General features: G+C 40.6%; 1 protein-coding gene and 1 non-coding gene across 3 annotated transcripts in view; both read left to right on the top strand.

Moving 5' to 3' along the window:
* WWOX (WW domain containing oxidoreductase) overlaps positions 1–19342 on the top strand; it is an 819888-nt gene that overhangs the window by 546074 nt on the left and 254472 nt on the right. The gene's annotated exons all lie outside the window — the stretch shown is intronic.
* On the top strand, positions 2672–2862 carry LOC138790136 (U2 spliceosomal RNA). Its single transcript, XR_011362849.1, has one exon. It is a non-coding gene; the product is annotated as a U2 spliceosomal RNA (small nuclear RNA).

Genomic DNA, 19342 nt, shown 5'->3' with positions numbered 1-19342 from the left:
AGGTCTCCGGTGTACTGCTGTAGATGTTTTCTTACATAAATATGCAGAAGAATATGTAATGTTGTTCCTTAAATATCAATGTTCACCTAGTTTTGTCGTGATTTAGTTCATGATAATATTACCAGCCGCGGTGTTAATCCACATAAAATGCTTATTTTTCAGCAGTTTCTGTAGTCTTAGTGAGAAAATGGTTAAAATTTGCTGCATCAGGTAGGTGAAGACAAGACATTTGCAAACAGTAGCTGTGACCTGATCTTAATCAATGACAATATGATTACACTGGTGCAGCAATTATAAATTATTTAAGACTGTACCCTAAGGTTACAGACCGGTTGCCTTTAAATTAAATTCTATGTCAATAATTGATGCAAAGAATTAATGTGAGAACATCTTCAATTACAGAAACTTTTTAAAGGTGGCATCAAATGGTAGCCCCCTGTCTGTCATTAGTGGTCCTACTGTCTCTTCTAGGTATTGCCAACCTCACTGTAACTGATCTAGATGTCTCTTTAAGCTTACGAAGATGCCTGATGAATATTAATTTTTCTTAACTCTGAACTAGTACAGATATTAAATAGGTCTTACATAAGGTGAAAATGTACAAAAAATCACAGAAATGTCATTTATCACCTATCTACAGTAGAGAAACTTGTGATTAGTTTTTCTCACAACACAACAGGGAGATGTCTGAATGGAGCGACAACCAAATATGCACACTGCCGCTCCATTTGAAGCCTATAGGACTGACAAAGATAAGTAGTGTGATGTTTTTATCAGTCCAACAAACAGGCTAGGACTAGCCCGCAGGGGAGCAGGGAAATCCCCCAATGGGCCCTACCCCTTGGTGGGCCTCTGAGGAGGAGATGGGCCGTCCTGTTTAGCAGCTCCAGAACGGCATATAATCCCCCAGCACTGTTGCACTCACATGTCACCTAGTCACTCACTGCCTCTTATAGTAACCTGGGGTATGATGTGTGTATGTATACATCTTGCGTGTGTGTGTGTGTGTCTGTGTGTGTGTTTGTGTGTGTGTGTATATATATATTAAGAAGGAGGAGAAGATCCACAGCGTCCAAAAAAAGTTTTGTTGTCTTTATTATGAGGCATATAAAAAGTTACAAAAGATAAAAACGTAGGCCTACATGTTTCGGGGAAACACACCCCCTTGATCACTCAATTTTGCAACGTCATGCCATACCCAGTGGACAGCGCTTGATTGGAGCCAATTTCATCCTACAACAGGACAATGACCCTAAACACACCTCCAAATTGTGCAAGAACTTTTTACAGCAGAAGCAGGCAGCTGGTAATTCTGATGGATTGTCTGCTCAGCCAGTTAGTGACTGCAGAGGTGTCCCACCCTAGCTACTGATTGGCTAAGCGGGCGATCCATCAGTCGAGTATGAGACGTTGCAGGTGAAGGAGCTGCAGGAGGCCAGTGGATGTCAGATATTGTAAAGGAAGCGCCAAGGGGGCACAGAGATGGGTAAGTACGCTTTGTTTATCATGTGCAGGAACCCCCCTGCCTGAGGATTTCAGAATAAAGAGCACAGGAAGGGCACTGAGGATGAGCATGCCCACTAGGGAGCTGTCAGTAGGTTAAATTTGTCTAACCTGCTGATAGTTTCCCTTTAAGTAGCTGCATAGAGTGACTGACAAGTTACTAGCAGTGAGTTAGCAATGCTGGTCACATACACAGCTCTGTGCAAAGTCACTAATGTGAAAGGTTTGGTACTGGTTATATCTAATGTATGGAGGGTGGGCTCCTAGATTACAATTCCCCGATGGGCCCAAGGTACCACAGTCCGACACTGCCAACAGACTTTGAATAGACAGCAGCCATGCTTGACCATAACACCAATTAAATGCATCTTCACTGTGGTTGGGCATTTACACTAAAACTGTTTTATTCTATTACATGTCATCCATCCTAAGGACCAAAAAATCCATTAGAAATAATGAAATAAAGAGGAACTAGATGATGCCTTCTGCCTTCTGCATATTGTTGCATTTTTATTTATTTGGATTAACAGGATGTAGACATTTCTGTAACAATCTGCTGGGGTACTGTGGGTGTAAAAGTTTCAATATACTGTTTAAGTAATTATTAACTGTAATACTTCAACCACAAGTTGTACTGAGGAAGGAACTACCACCTACAGCACCAAGCCTCAGATGTGACTAAGTGTGTATGGGACATAGAGCAGATAGTAGACAAAGAGGTTCTTTATTTCCTCCACACTGCTTATATATTGACATACCCTGTACAAGCAGTATGTTCCAGAATTTAAGATCACTATTGCTTTTGATTGTCTGTGTGACGTATCAATAACACCATCTGAATTACACATACTTCTGAAATATACAAAGCGCATGAAGATCTATAACCTACACACAGCATTCTGCGGTCACAATGCATCCTTCCCGTAACAGCCCAGTCTAATTTTACAAGAATCAATGAGTGTTTGTTTTGTTTTGCATCTGAATGCCAAAATTAATAAATTCTAATCTAGTCTTTCCTATTGTCTTCTTTACTGGGCCTCATGCAAATATAACCATAATCTTAACATTAGATTAGTTTGAGTGTGTATTCATATAAAGGATCAGCCCAGACCAGCAACCATAAAATCTATACACTTAAGACAAGTGGTTCAGAGGCCCCCCCATCCCTATCGCTTTTTGGCCTTTTGGCTAACATCAAGTGTAGTATCTGTTCTTATCAGTTTAATAACTGATACGTCCCTTATCTGGGGACCATATGTTAAATGGATTTTTAGAACAGGGAGATGGAAAAAGAGCTTGCTCTGTCCTCTCCAGGCATTGACCTGATATTGCAGTGCTTCCAGGTTCAGTGCACAAAAACAAAAACAAAAAAAACATCCTTTTCTGCAACTGAACTGTGATGTCCATTGGTATATAGATGACTGCTTACTAGAGATGAGCGAACCTCGACCATTCTCGAGTCTATCCGAACCCAAATTTTTGGCATTTGATTAGCGATGGCTGCTGAAGTTGGATAAAGCTTTAAGGCTATGTGGAAATCATGGATATAGTCATTGGCTGTATCCATGTTTTCCAGACAACCTTAGAGCTTTATCCAACATCAGCAGCCCCAGCTAATCAAATGCCGATCGTTCAGGTTCGGATGGAATCGAACCCGAACCCTGTTCGCTCATCTCTACTGCTTAGAGCAGAGCTAATATTATTAGCCCATCAACCACTAATTGTGAGGTGCAGCCCCTGGCAATCAGCTGTTCAGCATCAGTACAATGTCTCCATTCATTGTGTAGTCCCCAGACCTGGTTACTGCAGCTTGAACGAGATCTACGCTGTAGTTACTGTGCACACAGGGCCGTATTTACCACTAGGCACCCGTGGTCCGGTGCCTAGAGAAGCACCAGAGAGCAGGGGTAAGGGAACAACCTTTTTGGGTTTTTATTCCTTTAGTTTCCCACTTCCCATTCAGACTTGCAAATAAATCTAGTGTCTTTTCTAAGGGGGGGTTTCACGTCTGGTATGGCGGTGTTATCCAGTGACAGTATGGAGGTATTGTTCAGGTCATGTTTTAAGCAGTTAAAAACCATAAAAAGCGCGATTCAAACAATGTTTCTACGTGTAGATAAATGAACGAACATTTATTGGTTACCACATGAGGGTCTGGTTTCGGCTGCATGTGGTGTTGTACAGTAAATGTGGAATACGGCCTAAGGCTATGTTCACACTGTAAAAAACATGGCCGTATTTCATAATAACGTCCGTATTTGAGCAAACAACAGCCGTTATTTTGCGAATAACAGTTGTTTGCACAAATACGGTCGTTGTTATGAAATACGTCCGCGTTTTTTACATAGTGTGAACATAGCCTAAGACTGATTAGATATCAGTATGACATTCGCAAACTAGAAAATCCTGATGCTAATTGGTGAGTGAAGATGGGGCGTCTTTAGGTCTAGTGCCTAGGGCAGCAGTAGCTGTTAATACGGCGCTGTGTACACATTGTCAGCACTACTTGGTGGAGCCAACTTATTCTGGTCTGGTTCAATATGTAGTGCAGACAATGAACAGATAATTGTAGAGGGGCGGGTGTCATCTGGATAGGTACCCAATATGTTTTGCTCAGAAAACCTCTTTAATGCTACATAATGTTACAGGCTTTACATTTCCAGAGCTGCCGCATCACTCCACCTCACCCCACCCCAGCTTATTGTTTAGATACACTGGTGCCAGTGCCATTATCATGGTTTGTAAAATGATATGAGCAATGCTATACCTACTGGTACCATATTACAGGTTTGTACAACAAAAGAATTGTGCCTAGTAAAGCAGTATAGCCAAGTCTTTACGTTGCAGATATATAGTAATCTCCTTGCTTAAAGTGTACCTCTCGTTATAACTTTCAAAATCTAAACCAAAAGTAGATATAAAGCAAGTTTGCAATTTAAATTCATTTTTTTTTTAGTTCTCATGGAAAACACGGCACTTCCTGTTTTTTTCTCAAAGAGTCAGAAACAGGAAGTCCTGTGTATCCCAGGCCATCTGAGCGCTCACAGAGAGAAGGCAGTCATGTGATTGATGGACAGATTGAACCATGACTCTCTGTACTGGCCGGAATTCCTGTGTTTAGTCAGTTTTTTTCAGCCAGCACAAGTCAGAATATCTGCCTTCAGGAGACTGGACCTGGATTTCTGGTAAGTACAGCTTTGTTTTACAGCATGATAACAACAAAAAAAAATAATGAATGTAAATTGCAAACTTGCTTTATATCCCATTTACTGTTAATTTAGATTTTGAACGTTATAATCACAGTGACACTTTAAAGTATTGCTGTAATTTTTAAAAATCTTTTGACATGTCGAAGGTTTTGATCAGTGTCTGGTTGCTGACACTCAGACGCCTACTGATCAGAATTTGCACATGTCAAACATTTTTTGAAAATGACTGTAACACTTTAAACTTTATTTTCATTAATGACTCCAAAGACACATTTTAATTCTCTGACATGGTGCAGCTATATATTGTTTCAAAAGTGCTTAAAGAACTAGGAAAACAGTTGTGTAGTCAGAGGATATGTGCCGCTCACACTTGTAAACAGTTAACGGTAAGTATATAATGACTGTCACACATTATGGCAGCAGATAAAAAACTAACAATACTCTAGAAATCCTGGTAAAAATCACCAAGACTGGCTGAATATGGTTATAGGAAATCCCTTTTAATGAATTTAAATATGGAGGCATGGTGGAGAGTTGGAGATAACTGGCTTTATGTAGAAGACTGGAAGGATTATATTCTCTGAAGAGTTATCAGATATATGTTTTCTAGAAGTATCAGGAAGTCTGAATTGTGTAGATTAGTTTTATGTTACAAGAAATTCAAATGACTATAAATAGGCTGCTGATAATCAGACATGCACAAGAGAGACATGAACAATGTATATTAAATATTTATAGAAGAAATCTAGAGCAAAAAACAGCAGTGTAATATATATATATATATATATATATATATATATATATATATGTCTTCACTTTTACATAATTTATGTAAAGGTAGAAAAAAAGCACAAATGAAGAAAGAATGTGACAGACAGAATATTAAGTTTAAGTTTTAAGTTTTAACTTTCCTTTATGTTGTAAGACAGTAAGGGCATATAAGGGCAATCTTACAGGGACACCCCCCACACTCCAGTTGACTTCAATAGGCACTGTGATATTTAAGGTTTAAAAAAAAAAAAAGTTGTATAGATTTGTAATTTACTCCTATTTAAAAATCTTAAGTCTTCCCATACTTATCAGCTGCTGTATGTCCCACAGGAAATGTTTTCTTTTCAGTCTGATACAGTGCTCTCTGCTGACATCTCTGTCCGAGATAGGAACTGTCCAGAGCAGGAGAGGCTTTCTATAGGAATTTGCTACTGCTCTGGAGAGTTCCTGTCTCGGACAGAGGTGGCAGCAGAGAGCATTGTGTTAGACTAAAAAAACAACATTTTTTTGCGGGACATACAGCAGCTGATAAGTACTTGAAGAATGGAGATTTTTAAATAGAAGTAAATTACAAATCTACATAACTTCCTGAAACCAGTTGATTTGAAAGAAAAAAGATTTTCGCTGGATAACCCCTTTGAACATCAGCTTGGCAAAAAGAGCCACATCACAGTGGGAGTGGGCTAAGGTATTTTGTATACAGCATGCTAGAGAGTACAAAGAACAGAAAAATTGAAACATTTTGGCAATCCTAGTCCTCCCAGTAAAATGCTCTTTATATTCATGGTGCATCATTATGTTCTGCATGTAATATCCCTTATGTGATGTTGTAATTGATGGGACCACCGTCAATTGATGCAGCGCGCCATGTCCCAGTTTAACAAAGGCCTTTATGCCTGGCGTCCCCCTGGCTGAAATATTTTGCTGCTCAGTTCTCGTTACACTTTTCACAATGACTAGGACAACATTACTCTAATGTTAGACTGTGCTTCATACCGGGATCCCACAGAGCCATAAAAAAACCTTTTATGTTTCCTAATATTTCAAGCAGCATGCGAAATATATATATTCTCTTTTAGGTCAGTGGAGTCACTTTTGCTGTTTTTAATTACTACATAATGTATAATGAGATCTCTCATATTCATCACAGTCCGCACATGGAATGACCGTGGCTTTACAAAATAATTTTGTCTCTTGTGGCGAAGACATGGAGGTCTGACTAATGATATTGTGCAATCCATCTTTTACATATATTTATTTTTTTATGGCCAACGCATCGGCTAGATCCATCATCTCTCCAAGGACAGGTGCACGGTGTAGTGTTAGGAGTAAAATGGTAAGGGTTTGCTGTATAGCTTGGAATAAATGGCTACCATATAGCGCTGCGGCGAATCCCCCACGCGCTCCGAAGTACAGATATTACCATAAATACAGCCCATTAACACTTGTTCCTCTCTGTCAGGACATAAATTAAGCCTGCAGGTGTTCGCACAAGCATCACCCTTGGTACTAATTAAGCCTTGATAATTAGGTTTGTTAAATTCAGGCCTTTAAGCTTATATTCCCACTTTGGGTTGGCAAAACGGAGATTTGATACATGTAAGGGATTTTTCAGCTGGAGGCTGTTTGATTGTATCCTACTGTCTAAGAGGCTTTCAGCTACATTGTGTGAAATTATAATTTATTGTACAAGACATCAAAGATCTTTTTTTTGCTTGTGCAAAGACAGCAACTGTACACGATTGGCTATTAGAATGAGTAGGTTGCATAATTCTATTACCTGACAAGAAGAATGAATGGTATATGTCAAAATGTTAGTAATATTGTATATTAGGGAGACATATGGCAAACAACACCTTACTAAATATCCTGTTAGGGCATTTACAGGTTATGGGGTGGGGATTTGTCAATATGGAACCATCCTTTGTAAGACTGATATACGGCTGCAAACAATAGCTGTCAGTATGTCCAATGTGCTGTTTAAACCAATGGAGGGCCAATAGTTACCATTATGGTTTTTTTTGTGCAAGGTAACTGAATGAATGCATTAAAAGGGATTCTACTTTAAGCATAGAGGAACTTCCTTCTATCAGGATAATGTGGGATCTGTCTATTAAATGGTTTTTCCAGCCTCGAAAACTTACTATGTATCCAAAATAAATGGGATAAGTGTCTGATCACATAGATAGCTGAGAACCATACTTTACTGGCAGCTCCTATATATAATGAATGGAGCTATGGTCTGCACCTGGAACTAAAGGCCCTATTACATAAAGTGATTATTGACCGTATTTAGACGATTATTGGCCATTACGGCCAATAATCAGTTTGCGTAATAAAATGCAACCGCCATCTCCTATGGGCTTCAAAGATCGTCCTGGGGGCCCGTCATCCCTCCACAGCAGCTCTGCGCGGCTGTCTTACTTGCTCGCTGTTGGCGCGTGTAATAGTGCTGGCAGTGAGCAGGGAATGAGGAGCAAGCAAACGCTGACCTGACAGGTTGGCGCTCACTTACTCCCGCTGACCGTCCCGTGTAATAGGGGACACTCCATTCTAATGGGGGATTAGAACCTTGTTCTCTAGATTAGGGAAGGGTCCCAGCAATAAGGCACATACTTCCTATCCACAGGATAGAGAATAGCTGATATAGTTTAGAATATAACGTTATAGTGTAAGGGAAAGGACCAAAAAGAAGGTGGAGCCCTTGTAATATATCACATTTTAAACTAAACATATAGATACACCCAGCGCAGATAATTAGTGGGTCAGTCAGAATAAGGGAATTATATACAGTCAGAATTATATAGGTGACAAATACCTGTATGGAAATCCAGCTGGAAAGGTGAATATGACACTTGCCCAGATGCCGATATCAATGGAGTTCAGCCGAAGTCCACATCCAGCTTTTATGCAGTGTAGAGAAGTTAATCAATGGGAAGAAATCTTCTGAACTCGGCAGATGCTCCGGCCGGTAGCACTGCACATAAGTTCACACAGTCCAGTTTTCCGTGGCAAAAAAGTGGGATCCTGAGTGACGTCACTCTCCTTAGGTATGGATCCTAGGTCAAGCCAGAAGTTATCCTATGCATTTCAGTGTACACGGACACCTTCATCAGGGATGATTGTTACAGTTAGCAGTGTGGTTGTGTCAAGTAGTTCCTGAAAAGTCCCACTTTTTATCTTTGCTTTGGGGTCCCCATCCACAATATATACCATTCTTTACACGAGCATGTTGTTTTTAATTTCAACTTGACTGAAATAATCAGAGCCTTTTAGATTTGCATATAACACATGTCTGAATTTCAAGCCATTTAATCTCTTGTCTATGAATGTATCACCTATCACATCAGATTTCTGATTAATGACATTTTATTCAGAAAGAAATAAAAACTCGGAAACATCACAGAAATTCCTTTCAACATTATTCATAGAGAATGCAGATTTCCTAGCTCCCCCGCTTGTTTCATTATTCTTTTTTAATTCCAGTTATTTTATGTAAATTTTGGGCTAGGTTACTGTAGTTTATCTCCATCTAATTAACACAGCACAATTTAATAAAGAGTGACAAAACAGTGCAAATACCTAGCAGAGAAGGGAATGGAAAGAGCTTCAGTGGAAAGTTTGATGTGAACGGAGCCCAGCATCCTGTGGATGGAGTCATATGGTAGCATTAGGCTAGAGCTACACAACAACTAAAATTTGTTCTAAAATACTGGTAGGGATGGAACTATTCCTTATGGTGGAAAACGTTGTAAGAGACTAGTAAGGCCACTAGCAAGTGTTTACACATTGGGATCATTTCAGATTTCATCAGGACCCCAACTACTCATCACTATGTAGCCCTACCTCTTTGGACCACCCAGTATGGCAAAACCATTGTTTTCATATCTCATGTCCATACTACACCATGGGCTAAGACAGTTTAGTAGATTTTTTATAAAGCCTGCTTTATAATTGACAATCCAGTTATTTAATTAATAGAGATGAGCGAACCTCAAGCATTCTCTGGTTCATCTGAACCTGAACGCTCTGCATTTGATTACTGGTTACTGAAGAAGTTGGATGCAGCCCTAAAGCTGCCTAAAAAACTTGGGAACAGCAATAAGCCACAGGCTATTAAGGCCATAGGATGTTTCCCAGGACTCCCTTTGACTGCATCCAACTTCAGCAACTGATAATCAACCCCAGAGCATTCGGGTGGGGACGAACCCAAGTGTGCTCGAGGTTCGCTCATCTCTAATAATCAATTACTCTGTGCCCAGGTCTTTGTAGAGTAGAGCGATTCGAGACATGTAATATGGCCGTAAATCCAGCTAACAAAGGTCTATACCAGACATGTCAAACTCTGTCCCGCGGGCCAAATCTGGCCCGCGGTGCCATTATTTTTGGCCTGCCTAGGGAATCAGTTGATTCCCTAGAGCTGGCCCGCCGATAGGACATTGTAACAGATTATAATATGGGCGGTCTTCTGGACCCCCCATACTATAATCTGATGCAATGTGCGCCCGGAACCTGTCACCCCTGGACGGCTCCCGAACTCGCGCTACCCCTGGATCCGGCCCCTGTACTTATGCCATCCTGCTGGTCCTGCTCCTGATGTCGATCCCGCCACGGAGAATGAGTGGTCGGTCGTATCTCCTCAGCAGAATCGGCATCAGGAGTGGGACCGGCAGGATGGCGTAAGTACAGGGGCCGGATCCAGGGGTAGCGCGAGTTCGGGAGCCGTCCAGGGGTGACAGGTTCAGACCGAAGGAAGATCCGGCTTCTCCACCTCCTCCTGGCACGTGAGGCAAAGCTCCGTGCAGGAGATAAAGAGCAGCTGCACCGGACGCTAGGCACCGGAGACATGGCAGCAAGAGGACCAACAGTGCCCAGTGCCCCTGTCCCTAGGAGATCAGCGGCATTCAGGGCACAGGCTGGCTATAGCATGGGGCACTATTATGGGGGCTGGCTAACTTCATGGGGCACTATTATGGGGGCTGGCTAACTTCATGGGGCACTATTATGGGGGCTGGCTAACTTCATGGGGCACTTTTGTGGATGCTGGCTAACTTTATGCGGCACTATTGTGGGAGGCTGGATACTATGAGACACTATTGTGTGGGCTGGCTACTATATGGGGCACTATTGGGGGGCTAGCTACTATATGGGTCAATATTGGAAGGGCTGGCTTCTATATGGGGCACTATTGTGGGGCGATGGCTACTATATGGAACAGTATTGTGGGGGAATGGCTACTATATGTGACACTATTACTATGTGAGACACTATATATATATATATATATATATATATATATATATATACATATATATATATATATATATATATATATATATATATATACACACATTTGGGGGGCTGAGTTCTATATGGGGCACTATTGTGGGGATTTATCATACGCTGCACGCCACTCTGAAAGTTACACATATGCTGCTTGTGGTTTCAATGAATATCGAGGTTGTCCTGCGAGTTTGTCCAAATTTTTAATTTCGGCCCACTGTCTATTTGAGTTTGACACCCCTGGTCTATACTATGTATCTATCTTAGCCATCTAAGGTTTGATCTCTAACTGAGTCCTCCTCATTGCCAATTACAACTTTTTATAAGATGTATCAAATCGATAATTGAAAATCAGATTAAAGGGGATGTGCCTTATAGAAAATCAACTTGGGACCCGATTAGATGGCCTGATGTGCTGATATCACAAGGCTTGACTATGCTGCTGCAAATAATTGCTGGATCGTTTATACAGCCCATGACTATATCCATATTTTTCAGATAGGGCTTTATCTAACTTCAGCAGCCACCACTAATCAAATGCCGAATGCTCGGGTTTGGATGAACTCGAGCATGCTGAATATTCGCTCATCTCTACTCAGTAAGCTAGCTGATTGAAGAAGAGGACATATGCAACGTGTGGTAGGTTTACTAAATAGAAGAGGGACAACTCTGTGGTACCCTCATAATAATTGGATCTCAGCCAAATCCTGGCTGGTGGCAAAAACAAGTAAAGTACATGACTTTGGTCACATATACATTTAACCCTTAACACTTTTTCCTTCAGGTGTACCTGGCAATAGCAAAACATACGGAAAGACATCTAATGGTGGGAGTACCATACTACACCTTCAGCCCAGAATATACTTGTTAGTACTGGCCTACATAGGAATACACAACAGCAATGGCACATCTGTTCTGGGACATGGCATAAATCAGTATAGTCTGGAGGAAATAGAGGACATGATTGAAACCTTTAAATATGTTAAATGGCTTAATAAGGCCAAGGAAGGAAGTGTTTTAATAGAAAACTGAACACAAGAACAGGGAAGCACAATCTGAAATTAACTAAAGGAAAGATCAGAAGCAGTAGGAGGAAATATTATTTTACTGAAATAGTAGTAGATGCCTGGAACAAACTTACAGCAGATGTGGTAGGTAAATCTACTGCCAGAGCAAGAGACATGCCCTGTTAGCCCTCCTGCACTCTGACTCATATGGGGGGCCCTGGGACCTTTCCCCCTCTATTACATTTGTACATCCTAGTAGGGCATCTTGACAAGGGTTCTTATAAGACGACCCATTGTAATGCTTTCCTGTTTGCTTTGCTGTTGCTTTCCTGTTGCATTGCTATATTATATTATAAACTGTGCTTTTTTCCAGGCCGTCAGCAATACCCTAAATCATTAGTAACTAATACATTTTACAAACTCATTTTTTTCAATTAATCCTTTCCTTAAATAAAATGTCATTCATTGCTAGAGGTAGAGCGGCGTCTTTTCCTAGCTCCTCATAAATTCCTTAAAAAGATGCACACATTCTATACTATGCAATATATTTTATTAATACAAACCGAGTCGTTGCCGAAGCATCCCCCAGAGATCTCATCTTATTCTGCACACGTCTCAATTGTTCCCTTTTTCAAGGAGATAGAAAATGTTTTGTGTCTGGATTAAGAAATACACAGCCCCCACAAAGCCATTTAAAAAGTGGGTAAGCCAGACAAGAGACCCATATGTTACCGAAAAAGATTACCTTGATAAAATACTGATCCTGCTTTATACGGCAGCCTCACAGAATTGTGCGCTCACTGTTCAGCTGTTAAGATTGTTATTAAACTTTATGGACCATAAAGCTCGAAGAAACAAGGCAAGTGAACAACTATACCATTACAATAGTGTCAAAACAAGAGACATATTTCATATCCTTTGAACTGCTCCTCGACATTCACAATATAAGTGCTCTCAGACTGACTCAACCTTTTCCTGTGTTTTTCAACCTTAGACTTTAATGCAACATGGCTAATTTATGAACGCCGAAGTCTACATATGCCATTTAGTTCAAAGCTGGACTATAAATCTCTATCTACGGGTTTTGCCGGCCTGTATCTTAGACTGGTGTTTGTTTCTCGCTGAGAAGTTTGACACACATTTATCAGACCTTAATCTTCTCTACTAACAGCATTTTTTTTCTTTGAAAGAAACAATTTACTAATAAGCTAGAAGTAAATGGATTAAATAATTTTAGTAGGGATGTGGTTATATGTTCAGAGCTGGCAGCTCCTGCTGGGCCCTGGTGCCTGAGGGGACATTGAGGACTGTCTGACACAGAGGACACCAGGGTTATAATGGGCACATGGGGTGTGTGGGTGCTTGGGTGGTTGGATGTGTTACAGATTTTGCGTCATCCATTATAGGGGGTTTAAGGGTTCATAACATTGATGGCTTATTTACAGGATAGACTATCAATGTCTGATCGATGGGTGCTGACACCATGTGCTGTCTACTGTGTAGTGGTGGAACATGTTACTGCTGCTCAGTACCCATTTAATTCAATAGCAGCTGATCTGTAGTAAATCCTGTGGATAGGCCATCAATGCTATAAACCTAGACAATCCCTTTCAGTAAATAGTGGCCTATAGATATGTTTGATGTATGTATATATGGAAGCTTTCGGCGAACACATTGTAAACATAATCTATATGACTAGTGATGAGCGAGCATGCTCGTCCGAGCTTTATACTTGTTCGAGTATTAAGGTATTTGAAGGTGCTCGATGCTCAAACGAGCATCTCACAATACTCGAGAAGATGGTATTATCCTTTTCCTGCAAGTTTGGGCGCAATTTATATGCCAATAAACATGCAGGACACTCTTTGGTACATCGTGCGATGACGTAGGACCCATACATGTTGATAGCAGCGATTGGTTGGCCAGATCAGATGACCCGGGCATATAAGAATCTGGGCGGGTGGTGCTTGCCTCACATGCATGCTGGAAGAGAATAGGGACAGAGCTGCTGCTTGTTAGGGAGGGAATTAGCGTTCCTGTAGGCAGGGATACTAGACAAAGAACCCAACAGCCCTTGTAAGGGCTTAAAATTTATATATTTTTTTTGGAGTACTCCAGACTGCTGTCTGGGACTTGCAGTGCAGCTACCACGATCTTAGCTGCACACTGTGGTGATAAGGGCAGAAAGGGGACAGCAGGTGGGGCATACAGACCCCAAAGAAGTCCTCAGTACTATTATTTTTTTTTGTGGCTGCTGCTTCTGTTGTTGTACATTGTATTGCTGTGATTTGTAGTACACCTGCATAGAACTTCACTGCTCATTGTCCTGTTAAAGAGGTGGCATACACCATAAAGCACCACTTACACACAGACTCAAGAAAATTCAGGAACATCAAATACGGAATTATAAAAAATAATAATAATTTTGAGGTCTTTTGAAAAACTTACTAAAGAATGCCTTATGATGATATACTTATAATGTGTATTTCGTATTTTGCAAAAGGATGGAAAGTTTAAAGGGTTTATCTGAAGAGCAGAAAAGGTCCTACCTCTTCTACTCTCTGGTGCTTCACTTCCTCCCTCTGCCCATCTATGCTGATAACACATGCCAAAGGGGGAGGGGGGGAGCATGATGGAGGCAATGATCAATAGCTGCCCGTTGTTACCAGTGTCACAGTGACATTGGGCAGCTATTAGACATTGCGTGCAGGTGTGGTTTTGCCCGCATGCAATGCCTGCAACGTGCTTCCATCCCCTCTCGTCTGATGAAATTATTAGCACAGAGAAGCAGAGGGAGGAAGTGGAGCCCCATAGAGCAGAAGAGGTAGGACCTTTTCTTTTCTCCATCTACCCCTATAACCAATATTAATAGTAAAATTGGTAAGGTTGTGACATTATTATAAATTGTCTGGGGAAAAAAATCACTAACCATTAATTGTTGGGAGCATGTATACGTTGTATGGCTTCTGTATTGTTCATCATTGGTGGCTCCCTGGGGGCGGTCCTACATCATTCATATATTGATGCTGTTTATTTATTCCTCAGAATTGTCTGTCTGTGTTTAGACCTGTATTCTCTCAAGTGCTGGTGCCAATATTAATACAGATTCCAAAAATGGGTTGTGAGTTAAAAATAAAACTCCACCTCTTCCATTAATCAGTATGAGATCTTAATCCATCATCATTTTAATCAGATTACATGAAGTATCTAAGTAAGGGGGAGGGGGTGGATAAGTGACTCGGGAACATCATAGTGCCCAATTTTTTGGGAATAAATAAAATGAATATAGCATCAGTCAATCTCTTCCTTCCTGTACACTTCCCTCAGATCATAAACTATAAATATATTAGAGATAAAGTGTGCAATATCTCCAAAACCGCTTTAAATAATAATTCACATGCACAGCAAAACATAGCGCAGTAAATCAAATGGCAATAAACATAGGCGTGTATGTTTCAACTAACAACATTAATCTGTTTCAAGAGAAAGATCAGTGGAGGAAAATTCAAATACTTAGCTTTTAAGTAAACAGTATTTCAAAGTGATCTCAGTGCGAGCTGGCGCAAGATCAACGGGGCCCGTAGACAGACTAATGTTTGCTCAAACATACGGTGCTGTGTTTTACAGTGTTTAATGTTTTACCTCATTTACTCACTGTGTATGGATCATAATATAATCACATTCTTTGTGTCTGTGTTTGTGTTGGATTTTGTTTACACCATTTTAATATTACGAGATGTGTCCCTTAAGATTAGTGCAGCGTTGTGCCACCTGTGGATTGTATAACAAATATTGGATCATCTAAATAAAACCTGCAGAGATGTACTTATTATTGTGGCTACCTAATTTGTTGTAACGGTTCAGTTGTCCAGTATATGGTTCGGGAAATGTGGCCGATTTGGTATAATCACAGCTGAGAATGATGATCATTATTCACTGCCGTGGTAATAACAACATGGCCGCATTTCCCCGATATGTTCCCGAGGTGGGAACATAGCCTTACATTGTATGATGTAGGTCTTGGACTAGGGATGGTCCGAATCTTCCTAGGTTCGGGTTCGTATGAACCTGATCGCTCGGCATCAGATTCCCGCTGTCTGCCCGCTCCGTGAAGCGTGTGGATACAGCGGAAGGACCGCCTGGAAAACTGCGATACAGCCTATGGCTATGACTGTATCCCAGTTTTCCAGGCGGTCCTCCCGCTGTATCCACCCTCTCCACGGAGCGGGCAGACAACGGGAATCATTACCGAGAGTTCGGGTTCATACGAACCCGAACCGAACTCGGTTCGGACCATCCCTATCTTGGACCATTTGATGCCTAGGCCCTAACACAATAAAAAGCACCTAATGCAACAAGCCACCAAAAGTCTTGTGCAAAAACTTATCTGGATCTGATTTTGGGGTCAAGCACTGGCATTAATGACCTTTATGACTTTATTGATAATACTGTATGTGCTATGTGTGCAATTATTTAAAGTGGACATGCACTTGTCCTATATAGAAGAAACAGTGTGGTTTCCACTTTGGAGGAAAGCCCATTTTTAAATGGGATTTTATTAATTTGCTGCAGGAGAAAAATAGGGCTACCCATGGCTACCCCTAGAAATAAAAATCACCAAGGAATTTGAGAGGGAGACAACCAGTTAGCGTTGTTTAACACCACTGTCTCACATGTATCCAGATAGTATAAATCTACAATGTTAGACACTCGGTAATCTATGTACCTTGATTTTTCTGACCTTTTCTGATTTGTATTTTGATATTATGGAGGTATTGTACCTTGGAATAAAGCATCATAGAGCAGCACAAAGAGTGGCTAAAAATCTCTGATGCGGAACAGTAGAACCCCGTATAGGCTCCATGCATGAGAAATGACTGTTGCTTCCCATAGTTCCCCATGTACATAGTTCCCCGTGTACATTGACGTCATCATGGTTTGGTACAAATTTTAATTCTATGAGCAGATTTTCCTGTCCAATATGCAGCAAATATGCAACAATATTCCAAAGATTTCTTTTCAGCAAAGGAAACTGACAAAGAAAAAAAGAGTAATGGTAGGTGGATAAGGGCTCAGCATCCTGAGACACATTGATGAATAAACTTCTTTCACATGTTAAAACAACAGGCGCACTGAACAACAATAGAGGAAAGTGGCCTCTCTGCTCTGTTGTGTACGTGATGAAACAACAAACGGCAAAGTTATCAGCGTAGCGACCTCTCAATCGCTCTCGTCCTAATCTTCTCACCGGTGGTTTCCTCTGTTAATGAAGAGATGGGAACTCATGGGAACTTAGCAGCGTTAATTATACTTTGCTCAGGTCTTATCTGTGTGTGCACAACAATTAGTTCATTTCCTTATGTTGAAGGCTTGCTTTCAGTCCTCACTAGCCTCACACCAGGTACAAAACTATGTAGGATTGCTGCTTAAAGTATTCCTAAGTGTCTGCTGGTTGCCTAACACTACACAATAGGTTGGTAATCAAAAACAGATCTAAAAAAAAATAGTACTACTCCTGTTCTCAGGTTTTGTGAGGTATTCATTTTAACCTCTTCCCCCATACTCACATACCGGCACATCCAAATCTGCACAGCGTTCTGGTAGATGGACGTGTCGGTACGTGAGAGGGATGACACGGGCACAGGAGCTGCACCCGTGTCATCCGTGGGGAGACCGGCTGTCAGTGATAGCCATGTACCTGCAACAACTGCCATTGTTAACCCTATATAGTGCTGAAAGAAGGGAGAACCCTCCATTCGTTACCCATTGGGGCTGTGCAGTGGGATCACACAGCCCATTTGTTGCTTTGATGTCAGGAGGCTTGGTGTCTCAGTTACAGAAGCTGATCAGGCTTAGCCTAAGGTTGAGGCATATTGCAGTGCAGTGCTGATCAGCACTGTAATCAGGCAATAGTGAAGTCCCCATGGTGGAACAATAAAATAAAGTGTAAAAAACTAAACACATACCCACACAAAAAAAATATTTATAATAAAGTTAAATTTACATATAATCGCCATATAATCCCAATATATTAATAAATGTTGGGGGGGTACACATATTTAGTATTGCCACATGGGTAATGACACTGGCAATAACATTATTACAAAAATAACTGTGCAGTGACATCAAAAACATTTTAAATGAAAAAAGAGCAAATGTTGTCATTTTATTATGGAAAAAATTGCATTTTTCACAAATTATTTTTGCATATTGGACAAAATTTACCACTAACTTAAAGTACAATATGTCACTAAAAATACAATCTAAGAATCAGAAAGAAAAGTTATAGCATCAAGGAGCTACAACCACATAAAGGGAGACAGGTTGGATTTAAAAAATGGGCTCTGGTCCTGAAGGCCAAAATCAGTCCAGTCCTGAAGGGGTTAATGGATACAAAAGAGTACTTGCCATAAAAAAAACTCCCACCTTTGACATGTTAAAAGTTTTGATTGGTTGGAGTGTTTAGACAATGACAAATAAGGAACTCTGTGTTAACTTGGGCAGCTGCTATATGTAAGTTTATGTGGTCAACCAAGTCTATTTTTGTCACCAGCCAGCAGTGAGCCTGCAGACTTCTCCTGTGCACAATCTCCTGAACAGTTGCGGCCAGAACATGCAGACCACGTTCAAAACTAGTCACACTAGGCACAATGTAAATATATTAAGCAATATTTAACTATGCTGGTCCCCGTCTACTCTCGTTCCACAGACTTCCAGTCCCGCAGTGGAGGACAGGAAGTCTGTGGAATGAGAACCGTGAGGGACCAGGATAGGCAAGTATTACTTATTTTTACTCAATGTCCAGAAAAGTATAAATGACTTTAAATCACTAAAATATACCTTTAATGACACACTGCACTTTCCCTTTTCTTTTCTACAGTCGGAGTCAGTACATGATGAATGCCACTGATTGCCCATGCTGTGGTAAACATCATACGCCAGAACCTTTCATTGGAGATTGGAGATTGTAAAAGTCGAAAAATGTTCATACCTGACCATTTCTGATAAAAGGCTCAACATTTTCACAAAGCCTTAGTAGGCTGATTCTGCCAACATTTACTTGGCCAAAAACTGTCTCTTCCAATCTCCCCATACACATGAACATTTGGTATAGCTGAACATTTATGTGTCCTCTAAGGGGAAAGGTGTGGTAATATCACCTGTTAGGGGAGAGTCTGGAGAGTCATACACTTAAGACAGTCATCCCAATCTTGTCTCTTTACTCCTAAATATTTTGTTCATTTAATGTTAATGTTCCGGGCTTATTTTGGGGAAATAAAACAGGTAATATCACGTTAAAGCACTCACTATATTTTGTGTCATGATAGCTGTCACGTATTGTGTGTGATTAATGTTTGTGCTGCATGTGATAACACGTTGATTACAGATGACAGTGATTACACATTGGGTTTTCACCTAAAGGCGCTTCATATTCAGATTGAAGGCTTCCCGTGGGAAAACACTGAACATATGAACTGTTGCAACATGTAAGCAATCAATCACATAACACATGTAAACCTGAAATGTAAAAGTTAGAGATTTGATCTTTTAAGATATATACAAATATGA

This window comes from Dendropsophus ebraccatus, chromosome 4 (genome assembly GCF_027789765.1).
Source record: "Dendropsophus ebraccatus isolate aDenEbr1 chromosome 4, aDenEbr1.pat, whole genome shotgun sequence".
In the NCBI taxonomy this organism is placed as follows: Eukaryota; Metazoa; Chordata; class Amphibia; order Anura; family Hylidae; genus Dendropsophus; species Dendropsophus ebraccatus.
The sequence above is the reverse complement of the archived record's forward strand: the minus strand, read 5'-3'. Positions and strand labels throughout refer to the sequence as shown.